Source organism: Balaenoptera borealis (assembly GCF_965194805.1).
Source record: "Balaenoptera borealis genome assembly, chromosome: 17".
Taxonomy (NCBI): domain Eukaryota; kingdom Metazoa; phylum Chordata; class Mammalia; order Artiodactyla; family Balaenopteridae; genus Balaenoptera; species Balaenoptera borealis.
In genome coordinates, this window is record NC_138876.1 from 73,614,366 (window position 1) to 73,638,530 (window position 24,165).

The window sequence follows — 24,165 nt, forward strand, 5'->3', positions numbered from 1 at the left end:
TGCTTAATTGTTTTGGTGCTCAGATTGTCTTAGATGTTACCAGTAGAGGTCCTTGGAGCTGTTTCTGTACCCTTGTAATATGTCCCATCATTTTATTAACTGGGGGAAGGGGGACGCTTACATTGTGGAATAAGAAGATATTCCTAACTTATTTTGTACAATTGTACCTCAGCCCTAAAAACAAACATTTCTTCAAGGAATCCTAATTCCTTTTCATAAGGGGGAACAGTATCAGGGACAAGATGCTAGTATGATAAGCTTTATTTTTAATCTTTTATCATTCTTTAATGTAGAACTTCTAAACTTTTTAGAGCTATCAGAAATCTTCCACTAATTAGAGCATGAACTCTTTCTTATGTATGTGGGATTTTAGTGGGTCTTGAAGGAGTTATAGGAGGATAAGGGAAGGGAGAAATATGGGATAAGAAAGTAATGAAGAGCTTCCTGAATTCCACCCCTAAAACTTTTAAGTGGGAAATACTCAATCTTGAACATCAGGGAACTGGTTTTTAGGATGGTTAAGCTAAACATATTATGAAGAAATATCATCCCATCTGCTTTTGTTCTATAATTTGTATTAACATTTCCTCAAGTTTGTTCAGTGGAAATTAGTTTTATAAGTTCCTCTTTGAGAAAGGCACTGTGGTCAAGTTTAGGTAATGATGCTTACCAAATATTAGCAAGTTAAAGGCTCTGTTAAGTCCTGCATCAGAGACACAACTGGTTAACTTTAACCCAATATCGCCACATTTATTTGAACCTCCCAATAACACTTGTTACCATCATTCAGAGCATTACTTGAAAATGTTAATTTGTATATTTGAAGTATAATGCTATTGAGCTGCCTTTAAGGTCCGTCCTCTTGTCCTTTTCTCTTCCGTAGCCCTCTGAGCAGCCTTCTATGATAGCTCTTAGTAAATTGCTTTGCAACCAGTTATTTGCTTATCAAACAGTTCTATTTGACAGAAAGGTCCTAGAAGACAACAATTTGTTGTCCTCAATATTTGCCATTTCTGCTACAGTACCTGGTACTTCATAGGCATTCAAAAAATATATATGCTGTTAAATTGAAGCAGTGACTTGCCTAAGAGATATCAAATTCACTCGAAATTTTATCTTAGCCCAGAAGCTTCTCTTCCTTCAGCTCTATCCCCATTCAGTGAATTATGATTAAATTAATTTTACCCTGGAAAATTAGGAATCACTCTCCTTTATCCTTAAAGAATAGATGTCCAGTGGAAAAACAAAGCAAAACATAGCCAGTGAGTGTAAAAGTTCATTTACCACTTGGATCAATGACGTTTTAAGTGATGGGTGTGGCCTCCATCTCCATCTAGCCCAGGATGAAATTGAACCCGCTGGGCAGAGCTACTTGTTCATCACTTCACCGTCCTTTCACACTCTTCTAGGGTGAATAAGACAAACAAGGTCCCTCCTCTCACGGAGCTATATTCTAGAGGATGAAGACAAATGAAAAAGAAGTGAGCAAATAAATAAACAAGAAAATTCCCCAGAGCCCTAGGCACTCTGAAGACAATAAAACAACATAATAAGATAGAGGGTAAAGCGAGCAGGGCTAAAACTTTGAGGATGAGAAGAAGAAGCCAGGCCTGTGAAAATTTAGGGGCTGAGAATCTGAGAAGGAGGGAACAGCAGGTGTAAAGGCCTTGGGGCAGGATGCAACTTGGAGGGCTAAGCACCAGAACTGGCCCAGTGACAATGAAGCATAGGCATCATATGACATTCTATTGCTGCAGCATGAGACTATCCTTAGCAGCGTCTTGTGAAGGAGGGGGATGAAGGAGTAAATGATAGAGAAAGGTCTGAAAGCTGTTAACAGCAATAAATAAAGGAGGCAAGGTTTTAAAGCTAAGTGATGGACGATAAAGTACAGAATCTAAGTGAGCAACACAGTGGGAAAACAGCACCACTGCCTTCGCTGCTTATCCCTCAAGTCTCCTTGCTGCCTTTCCTTTGCATTCCCACTTTGTTTCTTTCTCTTCTGCTATCAAAGTCTGACCTTCTGTATGTGTCTCCCCCAGCCCATCAGCAGATCTCTCTCTTCTTTTCTACTTTCGTTCTCCCTTTACCTTTCTTATTCTTCCTGTGTGTCATAGCTTCCCCTTCAGCTAGCCCTTCTCATTCATATTAATTTATTTGACAAACCTTCACCAAATTACTACTTTAACCAGTCACTCTTCTGAGTACCTGAAGAAAATACTAAGATGAATTAGCTTTAGTGCTCCCTGCCCTCAAGGAACTCGTGGGCTTCTATGGGAGACAGATGAACACATTGTTACAATGCAGTCTGTGCTATATACATGTCCAGACGCATAGATGGCCCCTCATCTTCATACTCCTTCTTCCCTCTGCCTTAAGCAATCATAATATAGCAACAGCCTCCTGCCATTCCTGCTTTTACCTCTCTGCCCTAAAATCTGCTTCACATGCTGCCGTAAAATTAATCTCCCTGAAATACTGCTCTTGCAAATTTTGGAGTAAGACAGAAATGGGTTCAAAATGTGCCCCCCAAAATAAAAACTAAGTGCAATGTTGGATCCTGGATAAGATCCTGGAACAGAAAAAGGGCATCAAGGAAGAAACTAATGAAAGTCAAAGAGGCCCACCGATTAGTTATAATACTGTACCAATGTTAACGTCCTAGTTGTTAACTGTTCTACGGTAAAGTAAGATGTTGACATTAGAAGTAAGATGAGTGGTCTGTAGGAACTCCCCGTACCATTTTTGGAATTTTCCTGTAAGTCTAATATTCATTTCAAATATTAGTTAAATGTTAGTTAATATTAGTTAGCTAATACTAGTTAACGTTAGTTTTTTAAAAAGACAATAAAGAAAGAATACACATCCCTGAAAACGTTCAAGAACGGGAAAACATAGAGTATTTCTAGCAGTGCTGTTCTTAATAACAAAAAACATAAAACCACCCAAATGTCAAACAGAAAAATGTCATCCAAAATAATATTCATACCATAGAATTCAGGATGGCAGTGAAACGAGCGGATGGCAACCACGCCCATCGACACAGATGGATCTCGTAGACGTACACCGGGCAAGAGAAGCAACCGCGGCGGAATCTGTGTGGCGTGAGCCCAGTTGTCTAAAGTCTGAGAACAGGCAAGCAGAATACCAAATGTAAACCTGTTTAGAGAAACACAGGTGGGTGGCACGTATAGAAAGAGAAGAAATGGGATGGCGATCACAGAAGTCAGGCTGGGCTACCTCTGGTACAGAAGGGCGGAAGCGCACTCAGAGAGGAAGCACGTGCTCTCCTCCTCATGGTGCTCACGTAGGTATTTGTTTCATTATAATCCTTCAATTGCACATATACCCTTTATCATCCTTCTGAATGAGGATTGTGCCTGACAGTTTTAAATATATACAAAAATTATATATTATTCAAGATTACATATATTCTCAGTAAGGGAAGGGAAGAATTTTCCTCTAACTTTCTAGGTTCTTCTGGCCAAAGAATTAAATTGACATGAGTCAAATCAACAGGAGAAAATCAAATTTGATTTTGTACGTACGGGGGCTTCATGAGAAAAGACCCAAAGACAAGTTAGGCAAGTGAGGCTTATAGGCCGTCTGAGAGGAGGAGAAGGGGGAACGGGGCTTGGGACTTCAGAGGGAAGGAAGGTGATTCACGGGAAGATGGAAAAGAGCAAATGTTTGGTTCACAAAGGTTTGCTGGGCCACATAGAAACAGTGAGACTCAGAGAGGAATTTTAAGAAACAGACTTTACGAGGTCCCATTCCCCCACTACCCTCCAACTTCCCCACCTGCAGTCTACACACCGAGTTCATATATATATACTATAGTTATCTATGGCATCTATGGCATCTATGAAGATAGCTCCCTTCCTGGAACAGATCCTCTATCTACATTCTTTTAGGCAGTTAAGGGGAAGGTAAAAGAATAACTTCCTGAGTCTTCTATTTCTTAAAACAATAAGCCCCAAATAATCCTCATTATTATTTAGCTCCCCTATGGCTCCAACATTACTGTGTGACTCCAGGCAAGTTGCTTCTCTTGCTTATTTGTCAGTCAGTTGATTGAGATGATGACTAAATCAAATGATGTGTAAAGCACTTAACACAAGCTTGGCCAATAGTAAACACTCAATAAATGCTAGTTTACAAGTAAAGATATATATAAATACATTTTTAAGCATATAGCATTAAAAATAATAATAAAAAAAGAAGAAATGGTCTCCTCAAGGCAGAATTAAACCACTTTATTATCATTATTATTATGCTTGTTATTATGGTGTTAAAGTAATAATAGCTAACATTTATTGAGCTGATACTATGTTTCAGGAGCTGTGCTAGTTCTAAGGGGACCCTGGATTCTGGATGTTTAATTTTGTAGGTGATTCTACCACAGGTGAGAGTGGATCCCCACTTGGAAAAACAGAGCTCTAGCAGTACTGTCCCATAGAAAGAGGACACAAGTGTTTGAAAATGTAGGTCTTATCATTACTCAATTATGGCAAGGCAAACAGATCAGAAAATGACTGCCATTGAAAAGGTCGTTTGTTATATTCACAGATCCCAGGAGGAGGGGCAGGTCATTCCATGGGGAGCCACCTCGGGAAGTACCAGGGTCAGTCAGGAGGCAGGGAGTGAGGGGAAAGTGGGTGAGAGTCTTTATTGTGGGTTCCACAGGGAGGAATGGGTGAGGCAGGGCAAGCGGGTTTGGGATTGGCTAGTTTGAATAATTTCAGCTGGCTCTGGGGCATAGGGGCTGTTCCTAGCTGTCTGGTACCTGGCCCTAGGATGATTAGGGCAGGTGGATACCGGCCTGGAGTGTAAGAGTCCAATGAAGGAGGTAGCTGGGGGATATGGGCTCTGGATTCATAGCTTTGTATTAATATATGGAAGGTGCTCTCACATGCCAACTTTTACTATCTAGAAATTGGCGAACCCTGGGAGACACAGCCCCTTCGGGGTCAACAAGGCCCCAAGATGTCAAAGTATCAAATACAGAAACTAGAAAAGGCAGTTGTAAAGCTAGCCACAGATGTAAATTTACATTTCCTAGTAACCAAGAGTAAAAAAAAAGAAAAAAGAAATGACTTCTAAGGAAATGTCTTAAATATTATCGTTTCCACATGTAATTGATATAAAAATTATTAATGAACCATTTTACCTTTTTGATACTAAATCTTTGAAATCCAGGATGTATTTTACACTTAACACAGGAGGCGATTTTGACGAGCCACATTTCAAGGGCCGCATGTGGCTAAGGGCTACTCTGTCAGACAGTGCAGCACTAGAGAACCACAGAAAAATTCAGTGAGGTTGACAGAGACTTCAGAGAAACCTCTGAGCATCTGTGGGGGCAGCCGGGTGGCTCATTAAAGTGATCTCTGTTCTCTTACTCCCAACCCCGCCTCAGCACATTATCAACACTGCTCTTGTCTTTTCGGAGCCCCCTCCCTCTGCCCTCCCCCTCAGTACCAGGTCCCCCATCATCGCTGCCATCTCCTCTTTCCCCGTCTCCCTGTGAGTGGTCTCTCCTGGGTTGGACAAAGGAAAGATGCTGCTACAGCTTTTCTCGAGTTACTAGCATAGAAATCACCGCTCCTGGGGAAGGGACTGAGAGTGACCTTGGTGGGGAGAAGGATGCCAGAAGAACTTCCTGAACAGGCTTTGGCTGCCGAAAAATAAAAACTTAAAAAAGATAATCACAGGTTCTGTATTCACTGCTGTATGCACAAAACAACCCTTACCCAACAATAAAACTTCTTTCTTGGTGATTTGGATATAAAGAAAGAAAACTGATTTTTTTTTGTTATTTTTGTTATTGCAATCTATATGTCAGCTTAAGGATCACAAAAGCCAAGAAATACCAATTTATATTACATTAAAGGGTAAAATTTTTTAAAACAAAGTAGTTTGCTAGTCTCAGAAAACAACTTCAAATCATGTCTGCTTTTTTACTTTTGCCTCTGATCATTTGCAGTATTTACCAGCATTCTTGGTGACATTTAATACAGTTCAAGCAGTTTTAATGCTGAAATGAGCAAGGTCCATGTAGCACTTCTCAACCTAGACATCACATGACAAGCTAAGTTTCTCAAGATAATGTTCCCTTGGTTTCAAGCTCATTCGCCTTTGATCTCTTTTTTTTTTTTTAAATAAATTTATTTATTTTTGGCTGCCTTGGGTCTTCGTTGTTGCGTGCAGGCTTTCTCTAGTTGCCACGAGCAGGGGCTACTCTTCCTTGCGGTGTGCGGGCTTCTTATTGCGGTGGCTTCTCTTGTTGCGGAGCACGGGCTCTAGGCATGTGGGCTTCAGTAGTGGTGGTATGCAGGCTTCAGTAGTTGTGGCTCACGGGCTCTAGAGTGCAGGCTCAGTAGTTGTGGCGCACGGGCTTAGTTGCTCCATGGCACGTGGGATCCTCCCGGACCAGGGATCGAACCCGTGTCCCCTGCGTTGGCAGGCAGATTCTTAACCACTGCGCCACCAGGCAAGTCCTTGATCTCTATTTTTAAGGTATAAATATGACACGAAGGAAAGTGAGAAATAAGGAGCGTTGTCCTGAGCCAGGAATCCTGTGAATACATCTCAGGCAGGTTGATTCACAGCTCAGCACACAACCTGTGACCTGAGAGGTGCCCTTGTCTTCACTGTGTTTCCTATAAATAGTGGTTGACTACAGATCTTCACAGAAAATGTCAGCTCCAGTGACATTTCCAGGACTAAGAATTTAGATCTACCTTAACGTCTTCTTGAAGTTTCATAAAAAATTTATAAAAATATAGCTACGTCTGGTAATGGCCACTCTAACTTTGGCTAGCATGTTAAAAAAAATTCTTGTTTACATTGTTATTTTCAATCAAGTTACTCCTCATGAACATCTCTGGTAAAACTCTCTGAACTTGAATGAGAATGAACTTGAACTTTAAATGGTCTTGAAAAATATGCATTGCTTTTTCTTATAAAGTAGTACTTAAAAGGCGCATGGGTTATACAATGACACGAAGCAAAAAATAGGGCTTCGTTCTCGGTCTCAATTACTCAAGTGATACAGGACAAAATGCTTCAAGAGATTTCTCAGAAACCCTCCACATCCATGATTTCAAGGGAAATCACTAGTGTGTCTTCAAAACACTAGTTTGCACTGGTGGAATATCTGTCTGATAAAAGGCCACAACCCAGTACAAGGTAATCATTAGGGAGACATTATTATTATTTTGCTAATTAGTCAAAAATCATTGGCTTTCCCGTGGCTTCTTCCTGCTGAGCAATCATTTGATCTCGCTTATGTTGACAAACACGCACGTCACCGATTCTGCTTCATTTATCATTTGACAGGGACAATGTTTGCTTCTTCGTGTGTGAAAAAAGGAAAACTGAGTGTAAGCAAACAGGCAGCAGGAACCAGGAGATAACTCAAACTCGTTTTCTTGTTTAGAAATAAATTTATAAATAAATAAATAAACAAGTAAACAAACAAATAAATAAAAGGGTGCAATTGCTTGCTTCCTAACAAACTAGTTTTTGTGTGCTCTGGCAGGTGCTGACACAGATTTCATACCTTTAAGAATAAACCAGATGAGAAAGTGAGGAAAATCGGTATACTTAATATTGAGAGAGGGAGCAAGTGAGAACTTAACAAAAGACTGAAAAATCTTAGGAAAGAGTCAAAGATGTGGGATATTCTTTTTTCTGTTTGAATTAATAATATCGAACATACGTTCAGCTAGAAAGAAAGATGAAAAGGACCTTCCCTTTGCCTCTACTTGGTTAAAATATAAGAAAAATGTTACATTCTGTGTAAGACAGACTTTCAGATTCAGTGTGACAATCATTTGAAATTCCAATCAGGCTGCTTAGATTCTGTTACTAAAAAAAAAAAAAAAAAAAAAAAAATTAAATCAGGAACTAAAATAAAGTGTCTAATAATTGCTTTGGGAAAAATATATTTGCTTCTATAGAGGAATGTGTCAGATAGAGCTTAGTCAGGGCAGCCCTGGCGAGTTAACGGGATCAAATGCTTGACTGACTGGTTGATTATTTATGCAGAAATCATCATTATGATAAGAAAAAAGAAGGGGATGCAAGGGCTTCAAGTAAAAGGGCATCTGGAGGTGGCTAAGGGGGCAGATTGGGACAAGAGTGAGGCGAGGAGGGGGCCATACATCCCAGGTTAGAATAAACTGGGAAGACTAGTCGGTTTCTACAAGGAGCTGGTTTGGGAGCCTGATGTTCCCAGACAGTGTCCAGATTCTATGTTGCCTGTAGTCTCAGGTGGATTAAAACTCACTTTCTTCATCTCCAAAACAAAATAGCCATTTCACCCAGATACTGCAACTCAGTTTCAGACCCCAAAATTCTTAAAAATGCAGGTGCTCTTATATGAACATTGAAAAAATCTTAAATAGAAGATTACGCGGTTGCTGAGATGTGAGAAACGCAAGTCAAGGAACATTCCCTATATGTTCTTACGTTTGTTTTTAAAGTATATGTTCAATGACATGGATGAGATAATCTATTAAAGGATCATGTACTTTTTACTAGCCGTGAAAACTCCACTTATATAAATTCCTTTTAACTTTTACTAAATTTTACTCATGGTTTTCATTTGTGAATGTAATTTGTATTAGGGAAACAGTACCAAACTGCATTTTTAAAAAACCTTTCCTGCTACTGAAATTTAATATGTTATAGCTTAACTTCTGTATTCGTTAAGTAAGAGGCATTCAGAATTCAATAGTTTAAACCCTTTCTTTACCAGCATCCCAACAAACGTTAGATTTTTCATCAGACAAGAAAAATATTATTTAAATAATAATAATAGTCCACAGATAATTTGCTTGGCAAATTTTAAGATGTTAACTATGCCACCGCCCTTTTATACAGGAATTTTTAAAAGTGAGGCCATTTCCAAGTTTATGTGGTAAGTGCAGTCAAGGTGGCCTGGATGTCATGCTTTAAGTTAGAGGAAAGTTATTAGCTAAAAAAGAAAAAAAAGCTCCAAACTTTATTTAAAGTACTTTTCTAAGCCATTTTAATAAACAAAAGCAAATTTACCACGATGAAAGAGTAAGCAAAAACAAAAACAAAGATCTTCCTTTTATTCTCCAGAAGACACAAAGTATAATTTGTTTAGGTACACAAACAACTTATACTTTGTGTCCAAAAGACACAAAGTATAAGCTGAGCTAGCATTTAACTGCTAGCTCAAATGCTTTTGATCTTTGTTAAACGGTGGAGGTTGGCTTGACACACAATTTGTGTATGTATCTAATTCCACCTAAACCTTTTGCCAGAAAAACAAAGTGCCAGGGCCCTTATTTTGCCAGCTAACTGTCCAGAACACATTTTTCCCCTTCCTTTTAACCCATGTTTTTAGAGATAAAATTAACTCCTGAAGAATAAAATGCTTTCTTCAGAATGTTTGACAACTTTACAAAGAGAAAAATCAGTATTTTAGTCACTATTTGCAAATAAAATATTATAATAAAATGCTTCTTCTCATCTTAAATGGATGCAGGATATTAGCAAATAGAATATTCAAGGCTTAACTCAAATGATTAAAAACTGTAGCTGTCTCATTAATATAGGATTTTAAGGTAATGGCACAATGGCTCATTGGTTCTTTGTGTGAATAATGTGATCAAACGAAGCGGGGGAGGGGAGGGAGGCTAAAAGACTACAGAATCATAAGAGCTGATTTCCACTGGCCACGAGGAAAATATACGGAACAGTATCCCCACTCTCTTTTCTTCTCCCTGACAATGATTTTGAAACGTTGAAATACAACTTTTTGGCCTACTGTTTGTCAACAATGACGGCTAAGAGGTACCTGGAAGAAGAAATCAAACAATGTGCGTATTAACTTGGATTATTAACAATTTGCCCACATTTCTTTTCCACTTGAAATTATAAGGGTTATATTTTGAGTTTGATTATAACTGTTGTATGTCTCCAGGTATGGTGAGAAAAGGGACACACACACACACACACACACACACACACACACACACACATATCTCTGACCTACTGCCTTTGGTTTCTTATCTATCAACATATCATCTCATGTTTGCCCATTTGAATAGCATCTTTGTTCCAGACCCATGAAATTATTTCACACACTATACCAATTAAGTCCCATCACAATTGTTCTTTTCTTAGGAATTATCCCATATTCCAGATCCAAAAGTGAAATCACAGGGAAAAATGAATATTCCAAACAAGAACTAAAAGTGATTTGAAAAATCTCACTCCTTACTCATTATTTTTCCTCAAGTTTTTGGACCATTTTTATCTCTCTCAAGAGTAATGAAAATCTACACACATGCAATAGAGGCTTTAAACCAAGTTACATGAACATGGAATCTGCTTTGTGCAAAAAATAGAAATATCATACCACATTCATTTTAGTAATAATTTCATGCTTTGTCAGCATGTCATCTGTTATCAAAATTGTGGACAAATATCCAGATTAATTTGTTAATCTGTATAATACAAGGCTTTTCTTTTCATTCTTTGTGTCCCAAATCCTATAAAATAGGGCAAAAATAAACAAAAGAAATACACACGTTCTGTACACACAGTGTACAATCTATGTATTTAAAGAGGCAGGGTTTGTCACATAAAGGTAACCATGAAAAACCGACTCAAAGAAAACCAAATCAATTTTCAGTAGACAATGGAACAATTAAAAGGCATCATGACTGAATATGTCTTTCCCACTGCAGCTTGGGATGTATTTTCAGGGTTAAGTGGGCCGCAGTCGAGCCTCCTGAAATCCCCTCATTCTGGAAGGCAGTTTGCTCCAGGGCCTGAGCTGGTTCTTCTTCCCTAGCTTGGTCTCTGCCACCGCTTTGCCCGCCTCCCTGTGTCCAACATCAAAATCACACACCGTCAAGAGGAAGAAAGCCCTCTGCTTCAGCAGTCATTGTGAGTGATGGCAACACACCAGGACGATGGCGAAAGTGCCGGAGAGAGTGTGTTACCTCTAATCACCGGCAATTATCAGCGAGGCCCCCTGAATTCCGCCCTCTGTCCCAGGCCCTGGGAGGGAGCTGCCGTGGTGAACAGAACAGAGGCATTCTCAGGAAACCATTTCATCTTAAGATTTCTATACCATGCATTTTTAGCCTCTTTTTCATGAGGGCTAGAAAGGTACCACCTCACATTTGTTTCCCAGTGAATGTCACAAATCTGTTCTCAGACTAAAGAATATCCTTGTCAAGAGAGGCTGCTAAAATCCCAAAGCAGACAGTTAATATTTTTGTTCCATTTTAATTAAATGCTTAAAACCCTCAAGGCACCCACAGTATTCATTCTAAGAGTTATTTATCTAGATAAACTGTATTAGTGTAGGTGAGAGATTATCATTTTATCACATTTTATAAATTACACGTGGCTACGTGCCTGCATACCAGTCTCCCCTTCCAGGAGATACTGTATTTGTTAAAAAAAAAAAAGACAGCATTTTATTTTTTTATACAACAGTTTTGAAAACTATGCATAGCACATTTTATTTACAATATAGGTTATGTACATAATTCTGCTGGGTAGAGGTATAGCTGGACAACAAGTGCTATTTCTAACTCACCTGCACAGGCTTAAAATTGCAAAAAGCTGGACTTATGCTTAAAGTTCTTCATAAGGAACTAAATATATTTTCACAGCCTGCATGCACTCTTAAAGGCAGATCCCGCTGTGGCCTCCTCCGTAAGCAATGCAGTAGGTGTTTGCATATCGGCATAAGATGCTGCAGTGTGGTGGAGGGCTTGAATACTTTCCAGAACGAGGGAGCCTTCATGATTGGTCCAATTGATCACTGCAGTCGCTTGATATTACATGAAAGATTGGTGTTGAAGCATATGGATTGGATAATAATCAGAGTTGTTCTGACATGGTCTATTTAATAATTCAAAAAGGAAAATTTGAAAATGATTCTGCACAAACCTGCAGCACCCAGTTGACACTTTATTTGTAGCAAATGCTCTTTGTGTAGTTTGTGAGCTGTGCAGATTTTCTGTTCGATGTAGTTCTTTTTCTGAAGCATCAATATTCCAAATCACCATCAGCAAACAATCAGACACATCACCTGTCACTGTGTCAGGGGTTGAAATGTTCAGCTTCTCTATACACTGATGTAGCAGAAACCAACATATAGGAAAATCACCATTTATGAATGTGTCCAAAATGCATAGAATAGAGTTAAAGGCTTTGTGGAAGTGATTAGTCCACCTGGAAAGAAATACTTACTGGTAACATTCAATGTGGTCAGAGTGTTTCTATTTAATGTATCCTTTGTATCACTGGAAAAATCCCGGGTGGGTGGAAATGCAGCTACATGAGTGACGCTAACCTGCTCTCAGGTGAGCACACAGTCAGGCTGTTTCAATAGTTGGGAAATAAGAGCCAGATGTTCATGGTTCCACATGAACATGTGGAACCTATAAAAAGGGCCTGAGCACGATGGGAGAGGGGCAGGCGTGTTTCCACACCCCCCAACTGCTAGCTCCCCCACTCTGCTCAAGACCCCCTTGGCGGGTGCCCTCGCTGGTCACCCTTTTGGCCCCCGTAGCACAACTGCTCTCTCTCCATCTGTGGACCACATTTCCCACACCTGTGACATGGAAATAGCACTACAATACATCATGGGCTTTCTTTCTGACTACTCTAGCCAAAGAAATGATTCAGATGGCCCTGAGGAATTTTTAACATATGCTTTGGAAATACTAAATGGTAACAATTTAAGTTTTCAAAAGCAAAGCCAATCGTTACTGAAGTGCAGGAAATATATTCTTGTCTTACATTATACTGCTGTACTTTTATTTTTAGTCTCAAAAATTAATCACAGCGTATGTGCAAGTGCACAATTCAGAAGAGCAACCCTCGCCAATAGGTTTTGACTCCATAAACAAGGGCGGGTCGCATGTTGCAATAACCACATACCATTTTTAAATGCTAAATTTGTCTCTTAATGGTTTTGCTCACTAAAAAAATGATCTGAAAGATTTTAATCTTGGAGGAAAGCTGCAATCTTTAGTATGTTTTCTAATCTTTTGTATTTCATCCTAGTAAGAATCAGTGCATGCAGTGCTCACATATATCCAGCCTGAGAATGAGCTAATTTAAATAGACACGCCCCAAATTCTTAGCAGCCACGTCAAAATGCACTCATCAGACACGTGGTTGTCAAAGGTACATGTTTTTCCATGTACAAAATAATCGTATGAACATTTTCTCTTCCCTGAACATGAATCTAAGAAAGACAGATGACAATCAACATCCAACGGAATTTTAAATTGAAAATAAAAGAAATTAGCTGATACGAAAAGATAATAAAGTAAGAAAAAAGGTCTATCTTTCTTGGCCTACATGTTCTTCATTCCAATCCCCAAACTACTTATAACCCATCACTATTGTTACTGGCTACAATCAATATTTGAGATGAGGCAATATGATGTGTAATGCCATTTTTTTTTTTGGCTACGCCACGCGGCTTATAAGATCCTAGTCCCGACCAGGGATCGAACTCAGGCCCTCGGACCCGAGAGCACAGAGTCCTAACCACTGGACCGCCGGGGAATTGGGATGCCACTTAACATTGCCCAGAGTTATCTTCATTGGAAATAATAAATAAATATATCTGGTTTACATACAGCATGAGGAGCTTCAAAGCATCCTAGAGCACCCCCAGGGAAAGGAGGTGAAATCTGTGCTCCTGAATAAAAACATCCACTTTTTTTCTTGCAAGTATTTCCTACCATCATGAAGCAGTTACATTATGCTCCATCACCGCACATGCAAAGCTGTCCTCATGGACTTTGATTTTCTGAAGAACATTCTGGGAGAATTTAATGAACAAGAAAGTTAGGGACACATGGCATTATGATAAATTAAGAAGCCTTGGGACCTGAAATCATAGGTTCTTCCTTTCATTTCTCATCAAAACTTTTAACTCCTGCAAAAGAGAATGTAATCACATGGCCAGATGAAAGTTCACAGATGAGGAAAAGACCATGACCTCTGTATGTACACAGGTGACCTTTATTCCGGGATCTGGGTCCAAATATTTAGATGCTAGCAGGAGAAGCTGATTGCATCCTTTCATGGTCTACCCCCGTCTATCCTGTTCCCTGGCCACTGACAGCACCCCTAATTTGGTCTGCTCATCTCTCAAATGCATAAGACAAAGAGACAAAAAAAATCCCTGCATTAGTTTGTTTCATATTTGCAATCTAATTTCATCCTGAAAAGTATTTTATAAGTCAAGCATCATTAACCCCATTTTATTGATGATGACTGTGAACCCTAGAAAGTTAAAATAACTTACCTGGGGTCAGACCTCTGATAAAGTAGTGAAGCTGGGGTTTCAACCTTGAGCTTTAGAATCCAAGTTCCGTGACTTGTCCCCTAAGCAAACAACAGATAATAAATGACAATAAAAGAGCAATGCACACGTCGTAAATTTGGCTAATCAGCATCTTCTGCTTATATATAGGGCAGTCCACTCAATTATCTGTTATCTAATAATGATTTAAATAACGATTAATAAGTACCATCATGTTGTCAATTATGATTCATAGAACCGAGCCCATGCCGTGAAATAATAATCACAGGAAAAAGACAGAAGAGACAGGGGATTCGTCAAAGGCTTTGTAAACCACTCTCCCCAAGACAAAAGTCAACAACATGGGGATTATTTAATTACATCATAGTATTTCTCTATAGGTGCTTATCTCAGGGGCGGGGTTATTGTCACTTTTCCTTAGGATGCTATTATTTTTATTTTTAGCCTGGCTTCTAAAGTAGGAAATTAGAGATCTCCCCCCTCCCCCAAGATCCAGCCCATCTCTAGCTGTTTCCAGGACAATGAGAAGCATATGAGGCAGCCCATCTGAAACCCTTTTCAATTCTCTATCGGCCACAAGTATGGTGTCTCTAGAAGTTACCTCAATGTATTCAATACAGACATTCCTGGAAGTTAGTGTGAGTTTTTTTTAAATTGAGCACCTTTTTATATTTATTGGAATAGATGACTATTTAAAGAAAAACCCTGTGAATGCTTTCATAACATCAAATACTGGATTTCAAAGTTAGTGGAAAGAGCACAGAGTTTATGGGAACAAGATCTGAATTCAATTTCTGCCTTTGCCATGTACTACCTTTCCAGAATGTCAGTGGTCTCATCCTTATTTTGTTATAAGGCTGCTTCAAAAGTTGATTAAGACAGTTTGCATTAATGTACAATATAAACTATAAATGTACTATGCAACTTAATTATCATCAATATGTCCTAATTTTAACTCATGCAAAACAGATTGTAATCAAGTGGCAATATGAAAGTTAACATCTTTGATAACTCAGATATTTTTGCGATTATTTTCTCATAGAGAGATACAACTCTTCTTTTGAAATGAAATTGTGTCCTCAAGATCTGAAAAAAACAAAAGGTCTTGTCTAATGCCCCTCTCAACCTCAATCTAAACTAGAACCCCTGTTATACTCTTTCATAGTGTCTGTAATTTATCTTCACAGCACTTACTGAAGACTCTTTCTCAAAAATAAAGAAAATTAAAGACTATTGGCTTGAGCCCCCAAGTTCCTAGCCTATAAGAAGCCAAAGTATTCCCCATATTTTCTGCTAATCTCAGAGTATTTAATAAACCACAGCCCTTCTGTCCCCCTTAGGTCACCTCGATTTAATCTCTCACTGATCAGGGCAAAGAGAGCGGCACTTTTATAATTTTTCCACAGATGATCCACTGTATCAAGCTTTTCATGAGTTTAAAGGATTGCAGAGCACCTCACAGCTTTCAGCTTTCTTCCCCTTTTTAGTTCTACCTCGACTGTCTCTTCCCCTTCCCCCCATACAGGAAAACTAGTCAATCCCTCCCCTGGTATCCATATACAGCCCCTTCAGTATCTTCAACACCCCCCAAACCAAGGTCTTTTCAGTATTTTTCCAAATAATTCTGATTCCATTCATAGAATAATTTCTACTCCCAGCTATTAACGTAAATTTTTGTGTCCCTGTTGTATTCATCTTTATTTGTATAATCATTTGTTGACCGTCTCCCGATTTGGACTGTCAGTTCCATGAGGGACCATATCTATTTTTCTCATCACTGAATTCCTAGCACCTATACATAAGTGCTCAGTAAATATTTGGTGATTGAAATTAATAAATGAGAATGAATAGAACCTAAAGGGGAGATGGGAAAGCAGTAGACAATGCAGTTAATTGTAGATTGACATTGATTTCCAATAAAGTTCTCTTTAGCTGTCTATGCTTCAGAAGTGGTTTCCTCCCCATTTTCCATCCTCCTTGAAGAAAGAGGAGGGAGGAGAGGAGGAGAAAGAGGAGGAGGCGGGGAGGAGAGACAAAACAATTTAATGGTGGATATTTAGACTGCATTGGGTTTTTTAACGAAATATCTACTATTTTCCTCAAAGAACTACTAAATGTCATTTCTATTTAGTCTATTTAGGTATATAGCCAATGAATAGTCTTCATGATGGGGATACATTAGCAAGAAAACACTGAGAAAAACTAAAATAATTATTTATAGTGCTGGCATTTCTGAAAATATACTCAGAGCCTTTTGTCATTTTGTGTTAAGCTTTAACAAATAAGAATAATATTTATTGGCCTGAATGCGGAAATCAATAAAATCCCTTTTGATCCCTGTTCTGTTTTAAAGAATTTCCCAATATCTGGTTGGAATGAAATCAAAATCTGGAGCGGGAGGTGTATGCCCTTTCCCTAGATGATAAAGAAACCTACCAAATGGCACAATAGATTTTAATATTATGGGGAAACGCATCTGCCATTTGGTCGACTTTCATTCTGATGAAATGGTTTGGGGTCAGCGCACAGTTGCAGCTCTTAAATGCAAATGCTGCCTGATCTGAGCACATGGAATGACATCAGCGCCTTTGATGAGAGGATAGAATCAATACAGAGGTCAAAAGTGCACCTTTGGGAGGAGAGCCGCAATCAGGCACAGGGATTCCCCAAGATTACAATTCCCCTGACCCAGACAGCGCAGTTGCAAGAGCCTCCTTCACGTACGGGGGCCTCCCTATCTACCACGCAAAGGACGGGCTCGTGAGGGTTTCTCTCTACCCACACTCGTCTCTGCCCCGACTTGATTGGATGATGTTGCAAAGTTTGCCAACAAAATGCTGACATGTAAGACCAAACTTTCAGAAAATCAATACCAAATAATTGCCCAGGCCATGCTGGAAGATAAACTTATCCTGCATATTATGTACCTTCAGTTCTAGAGTGTGGTAAGCCTCAGAGCCCAGGGAGCTAAGCTGTTCTTATTGTGCATAATATACCTTTATATATCAGCAGGCAGCACAAATCATTTCCTTCCCTGCTGCTCAGTACCCAGTGATTCCATCTCGTCTATATTCATTTTTTTGTACAGACTGATGCCCTGAAATGCTACGCTGCTGTCAGTTCTTGGATATCCCTTACCTGGCAGCCAAAGGGAGTACTTAGGAATAAATCTCTTGTCCTCACAGTAAACGTCTCAGGATGGTGGTACAGTTTGATAAGTTTAAGAAACAGATCACAATATCAACCATACTGTATTTCCCATAAAATCCTATCCTACAGAATGCACTTCTCAATTTTTCTACTGAATGGGTAAGTGATGAGGTGAAACAGATACCAGAGGCCCTTTGTTATTGCAATGTTTCAGTAAAATGATTTCTGCATCCAACAATATTAAAAGTCAAGATATCAGACCAATTATAATATAGCATATACGTTTGTTTATACTTCAGTGACAAGAGCTGTTTTGTTATAAAAATTAGAGCAAGAACCATATAATTCTTCACATTTCTCAACTTAGTTTTCCCCTCCCCCAATTGAAAAAAAAAAGATTTCTCTTTTGGGTCATAGCTGTGTGTCTTCTATGCTATTGGTTCCAAAATGTGATTTCAAGCTTAGACAACAAAGCAATGACCTAGGAAAAAGCAGTTCAGTTGCCAAATGTATGAACGCCTAATTCCTACCCCCATACACTCTTGTTTTTATTATTGTGTTAAGAAAAATAGATAGCTAAAAATATTTCAATAAAAATAACAGACATGCCTATTCAAAACTCTTTGGATGCTAAATTCCTGCCAACCTTGTTCATCTCAAAGATATCATATTCCCATTTATAGAAAAATCTACCACAAAATATAATTTGGAGATGCAGGCATAGAATGGGGGGGGGGGGGAAGCCAGGAATAAAAAGAAACTATGTCAAGGTATTTTAGCATGAAATTGGCTTGAACAGGAGGGAAAAAAAGAGAAGGGAGTTTATAATAACTGGCACTGGAATGCATATTCACCTCCTTAGAAATATATTAATTTTACGTGATTGTTCCTTTGCACTTTATGACAGAAAGCAAGGCCCTGTTAACATTAGTCCAGCACCATCTTTAATCACATTAATTCAGTAACGTTCTAATTGGAAGATGAAAGACTAGTGTTTTATTTACATAAATATAAACGATAAATGAGCAAGTCCTGGATTGAATCAAATCAATATACACTGCATTGTCATGTTGACCTCACTAGCCTTGAGGTCAATAAATGTGTGAATCCTCAGAATAATATCCCATCAAAACCAGAGGCAAATCTCCGAGTCTCCAGGGATGTTTCCATCACTCCTTTATCTACTAGTCTGAGGCTAGCTGATGAATATGTGACGATGTTAGTTGGATGAAGTGCAATATTTAGAACAGAAAAAAAGACCAGCCCGGGTGACCCCCTGGCTGGTATCTAGCATGTATTGTTGGCTGCATCTGGTAGGGGTTAGTTAGCCGGCTCTTACTCACCAAATGAGTGAACCACAGATGGACGTGCTCACACTGATGTGTCAGCTTAGCGTCCTGACTTGAAGGACAAGAATGTAATTTATTAACAACTGGAAACCTGGCACAAATATGCCGTATCTACAGCAATTCACTAGAATTTTCTGTTTTGCCACCAAATTGTGCCTTTCTGCCAGGATATTGCAAACTTGTGAAAAATATGTGTTTCTTGTCCTTATTAACAACTCACAATGCAATGAATTAGTGAACATTACCTAAAACGGCCTTAAGAAACTGGACCAGCCTAAGGTATACAGAGAAAAAAACTACACTTACAGAAGCTTATCGAAAAAGAAAGATTACTGTTATATAGCAACTCATAAATTATTATCAAAACTATGCTATCTACAATATCCAAATATCAGAATAAATTTAAATCAACAAATACGTATTGATTATCTACAAATCCAGACTATTCATTAGAACGAAGTTTCAGGATCATTTACTCTCTGAAGGCAATTTATCATCTGATGGCAGATTAACAAACTGCAAAGACTGAAAGAGAGAAAAAGATTCACAGGAAAATACACCAAAATATATATATAATATATAATGCATAAGAAAAGACTGTTTTTCTATCTTATCCCTGAGGCAACTTGAAAAGTTCACTTTTGAAAGCTAAAGAACTATCCAAGTTAAGAGAAATAGCCTATTATTTCTGACTGCATGAAACCTAAGAATTAAGGATTAATTTTTGAAAAGATGGGATATAGAAGAGGGTTCAAGAGCAGTGTTTTAGATGAAAAGAAATTTTAATATACATTTTTGAAAACACGATATTTAAAATATTAAGGTATTATTATTAATTTTGGTACAATAGTGAAATTATAGTTGTTTTTATCTTTTTAGAGTATACATTAAAATTATAGGAAAAAATAATATGTCTGGAATTTGCTTCAAAACATTCCAGATGGAGAGAAATGAGGAGTTCTGTTTATGAAACAAGAATAACCATGAATTGATAACTGTTAAAGGTGGTTGATGAACTCATGAAGCAGATTCATGATACTATTCTCTCCACTTTTGTATATGCTTGAAATTTCATACAATATTTACATGTGTATACAAATATATTTACAAATGTTTTAAATAATATATGTATGTATACAAATGTTAAGTTTGTATATATGTATATACATACATATATAAAATTTTATATTTATATAATACACATTCGTATTAGTAACACCTTGAAGTAGGTTTATCTCTACCCAACACTGAACACTGGTTCTCCAGCTTTTTTGCTGAAAGTCTTAATGTCTGTCCCTCTTGCTAAAGTGTTCAAGAGTAATCCATCCTATATTCACTATATGTCAGGCCCAGTGTTAGGTTTTGAAGATTCAATGATCACTGACAGGTTTCTGATTTCATGGCACTTACATTCTGGAGGAGACAGGCATTTATCAAACACACAAATGACTAAGCAAGAGAGCTACAGATTGTGATCAATACTCTGAGGAAAATAAGCAGAGAAATAAGATAGAGAGAAACTGGAGAAAGCCACTTGAAGGATGGTGGTCAGAGAGTCCCTCTTTACGGAGGTAACATTGGAGCCCAGTCCTGAAAGATGAGAATGGACCAACCATGTACATGTTGGAAAACATTTAAGGCAGAGGGGTCAGTTCAACTGATGATCCTAAAATAAGAATAAGCATGATATATTTAAAGAACCAAAGGTCAGTTTGGTTGGAACACAGAATTGACCACACTTGGTGATGGACTACATATGGGGCATCAGAGAAATATAGACTCTACCTTTATTTCATCTATCTATCATCTATCTATCTATCTACCTATCTATCTATCTATCTATCTATTTATCTATTTATATAACTTTACGTAACATATATCCTTTATACCCATAGCTATAATACATATATTACCCCTAATACAAATATGTATATTTTTTATCCTAAATAGGCAATACATAATTTTAAATTTAAAATACATTTTTATTATTACAAAGGTAATACAAGTTCACTGAGGAAAAATTTTTAAATAAGCTAAAATAAGAAAATTAAATGAGAGACCCATAGCCTCCCCATACAAAAAGAGCCACAATTACCATATTATTCTTTTAATCTTTTCCTTTCATATTTTTGAATAAAATAATGTAAAAAATATATATAGACAAATTTTAATCTGATTTATTTCACTTAACAATATAGTGTGAATAGCTTCCATCTCAACTATTTATTACACATTACATTGTGTGGATAATTTATTTAACCCATCCTTCAACATTCAGCATGTAGATTACTTCTATTTTTTCACTATTATCAGTAACACTGAGATGAACACTCATAGAAAGCTGCGTAAATCTTTAATGATTTCCTTATGATACAATTCTAAAAGTGGAATGACTTAGCCAAAAGTCATGCGCACCTTTCAAGGCAAAGTGCTTACTTCTGCTGGAAGAAATGTGCATCAAAAGAAAAATTATTATCTCCACATTATTCAAATCTCCTTTCTGTTTTATTTTAATTCTAGATCTTCGAACTTCTACTGTCTGCAGACTTAAATCCTTATGTAGGACTTATTCCCCCAGGATGGTATTTAAGTACAAATTCACGCAGACAGACTTTGATATTTTCTTTTAATAAGATGTATTGAATTCATCCTTCACATTAAGAAAAAAGAGTGTGTGGGGGGGGTGAAGGTGTTTGTTTTCTTCTCTTTTACTTGGGGATCATATTTAACCTATGTGATAAATCCTAAATTAACTTAGACTCCTACAATTAGAATTGGGAGGAAACTTAGAGTTTCCTTATTCTTGTTCTTCTCCCCTGTTCAATGGAATTTGCCAATGTCCCAGTTAAAATATGGTGCTCAGAAATGAACATGACTTTGTTTCCCGTGATCTGAATATTGTATTTCAATTAATGCTGTCTACAGTGCTGAAATCTTTGTCTACATCCTGCCCTCAAAAAATAAAGAAGAGATTTTTTTTTTTTTTTTTTACTGGTTGGCCTTCAATTTTCTCCTAATAATTTCATCTTCTCGAGATTTCTATCCTTGGGTCTGCAGTACACACACTCAAAGCTTACTGCCTCATGTATTTTGAAACATTTTGGAGTTCTTTCTCTGGTTAACCCTTTGTTTCTCTCTCCTTTTTTCTTTTTTCTTTGTTTCTTTTCCTTTTCTGCAGCTCCTCACATGTTTTACTTGTGTTAAATGTGTATATTTGGGGCCATGCTCTCTGGAAGGGTGAAGTACATATGAAATTGGACAGGAAGAGAGTGAACCATCCATTCTCAAGGTTTGTTCAAGACTCTTCTCTAGGACTTGCCCAGAGAACCTTACCGTTGTTCACCACGGATGAAGCAGCCCTAGTATCCACTTAAAAGAAGGGTATACACTGGCTTTTAAAACAAAATGTAGCATTTTGTTGGGACCAAACCATCTTAAAGTTTGTCATTTGGAACAAAGTTAACTGAGCTCCTCAGGCATGGAGAAAGGAGTTATATGTATTTACATGCCTAGCACTCTCACTAGACAGTGAGTTCCTCAAGTCAAGGGTTCTAGTTTATTGATTCTTCTTCCTCCAACACCTGAGAAGTGCCTGGAACAAAAGATTACTAGAAATATTTGTTGACTGGGCAATTCATAAGTAAATGGATGGGTAGATTTCATGGCACAAATCATTCATAGTATTTGTAAGGTATGAAGATTCTTTTTCAAATTTGCAATTTCAGATTAAATTAATACATGTACAAACTGTCTGACTCTGCTTTTTACACAAAGAGAACCCCACACACAATTACCTTTAAACAGTTTACTTTTTAAAATTTTTTGAATTTAAATATAGTTTCTGTATGATATTATATAATTTACAGGTATACAATATAGCTATTCACAATTTTTCAAGGTTATACTTCCTTTATAGTTATAAAATATTGGCTAAATTCCCCTTGTTTTATAATATATCCTTGTAGCTTATTTTATTTTATTTTTTTTCTTTTTTCAAGTTTTTTTTTTTTAAACATCTTTATTGAAGTATAATTGCCTTACAATGGTGTGTTAGCTTCTGCTTTATAACAAAGTGAATCAGTTATACATATACAATATGTTCCCATTTCTCTTCCCTCTTGCATCTCCCTCCCTCCCACCCTCCCCATCCCACCCCTCTAGGTGGTCACAAAGCACCGAGCTGATCTCCCTGTGCTATGCGGCTGCTTCCCACTAGTTATCTATTTTACATTTGGTAGTGTATATATGTCCATGACACTCTCTTACCCTGTCACATCTCACCCCACCCCCTCCCCATATCCTCAAGTCCATTCTCTAGTAGGTCTGTGTCTTTATTCCCATCTTGCCACTAGGTTCTTCATGGCCTTTTTTTTTTTTTTTTTTCCCTTAGATTCCGTATATATGTGTTAGCATACTGTATTTGTTGTAGCTTATTTTAAACAGTTGAAATGCACAAGCCTACGCTTACTTTTTTGTGACTATCTAAATTTCTCTAACAACAATCATTGTTATACAAAAGTAACATGTTCACAATGGCTGCTTTGTTACTTTAACAATTTACTTTGAAATCCAGAAACATTTCCTCAACTATTATTTGCTATAAACTATTTGACCTGTTAAGCATGAAATAATTCTGATTTCTTATTTTCAAGTTGTAAGTTTTTTCAATAAATTAAGCAGAAGTGCTCTCTATTGTTACTTTTTCTCAAAATTTCAGGTCACATTCAAAATGAGAATGAAAACAATTGCTTTTGAAATTATTTGTATATACTTTTAAGAACATTCTAATAATTCCATCTTTTCTTAAGTAAAATTTTCTATTTTCTTCAAAGGGACACTTTCTGCACTGCAGAAAGGTTTAGTTTTGTTTTGGTAGGTACTTCTGCCCACTCTCTGATTTTTCTTTCATACACAGGAACTTAATCTCTTATAAATTTACAGCAATCAATTAATCTCCTCCACCCTTCTCGGTTTATGTGAAGTGCCCCCCAAATAAACCTTTGCTTAGAGTGCACTGTGATACGCCTTCTCTCAGGGATTTTTGTTCACAACCCAGATCTCTGTTTCCCAACTCTGAAAGCTTACCTTGGTTTTCTATTTCAAAGTCAGTGCATTCCTCCGCACCATACTTTTTAAAATTATGAGTAGATTATGTGCCATCTCATTGTTTATTCACATTTCCAAAGTTTCACAGCCCAAAGATGAAGGATGCAAAAGAGCATATGGTATCACTCTTCGGAGTTGCCGTTGCAACTTTATTAATTATGTTGATAAGTGTGGCTAAGATTTGAAGTTTGGCCTTCTATCTTTTCCATATTT

The 24,165-nt window shown here is 37.6% G+C and overlaps 1 long non-coding RNA gene across 3 annotated transcripts in view; it reads right to left on the reverse strand.

The window, feature by feature from the left end:
• Window positions 1–24,165, reverse strand: part of LOC309615366 — a 310,048-nt gene that overhangs the window by 56,689 nt on the left and 229,194 nt on the right. For 2 of the 3 annotated variants that reach the window (XR_014236771.1, XR_014236773.1), the window contains one exon: window positions 1,285–14,409. This is a non-coding gene — a long non-coding RNA (uncharacterized lncRNA). The remainder of the gene's footprint in view (window positions 1–1,284; window positions 14,410–24,165) is intronic. The other variant, XR_014236772.1, reaches the window with a different exon arrangement.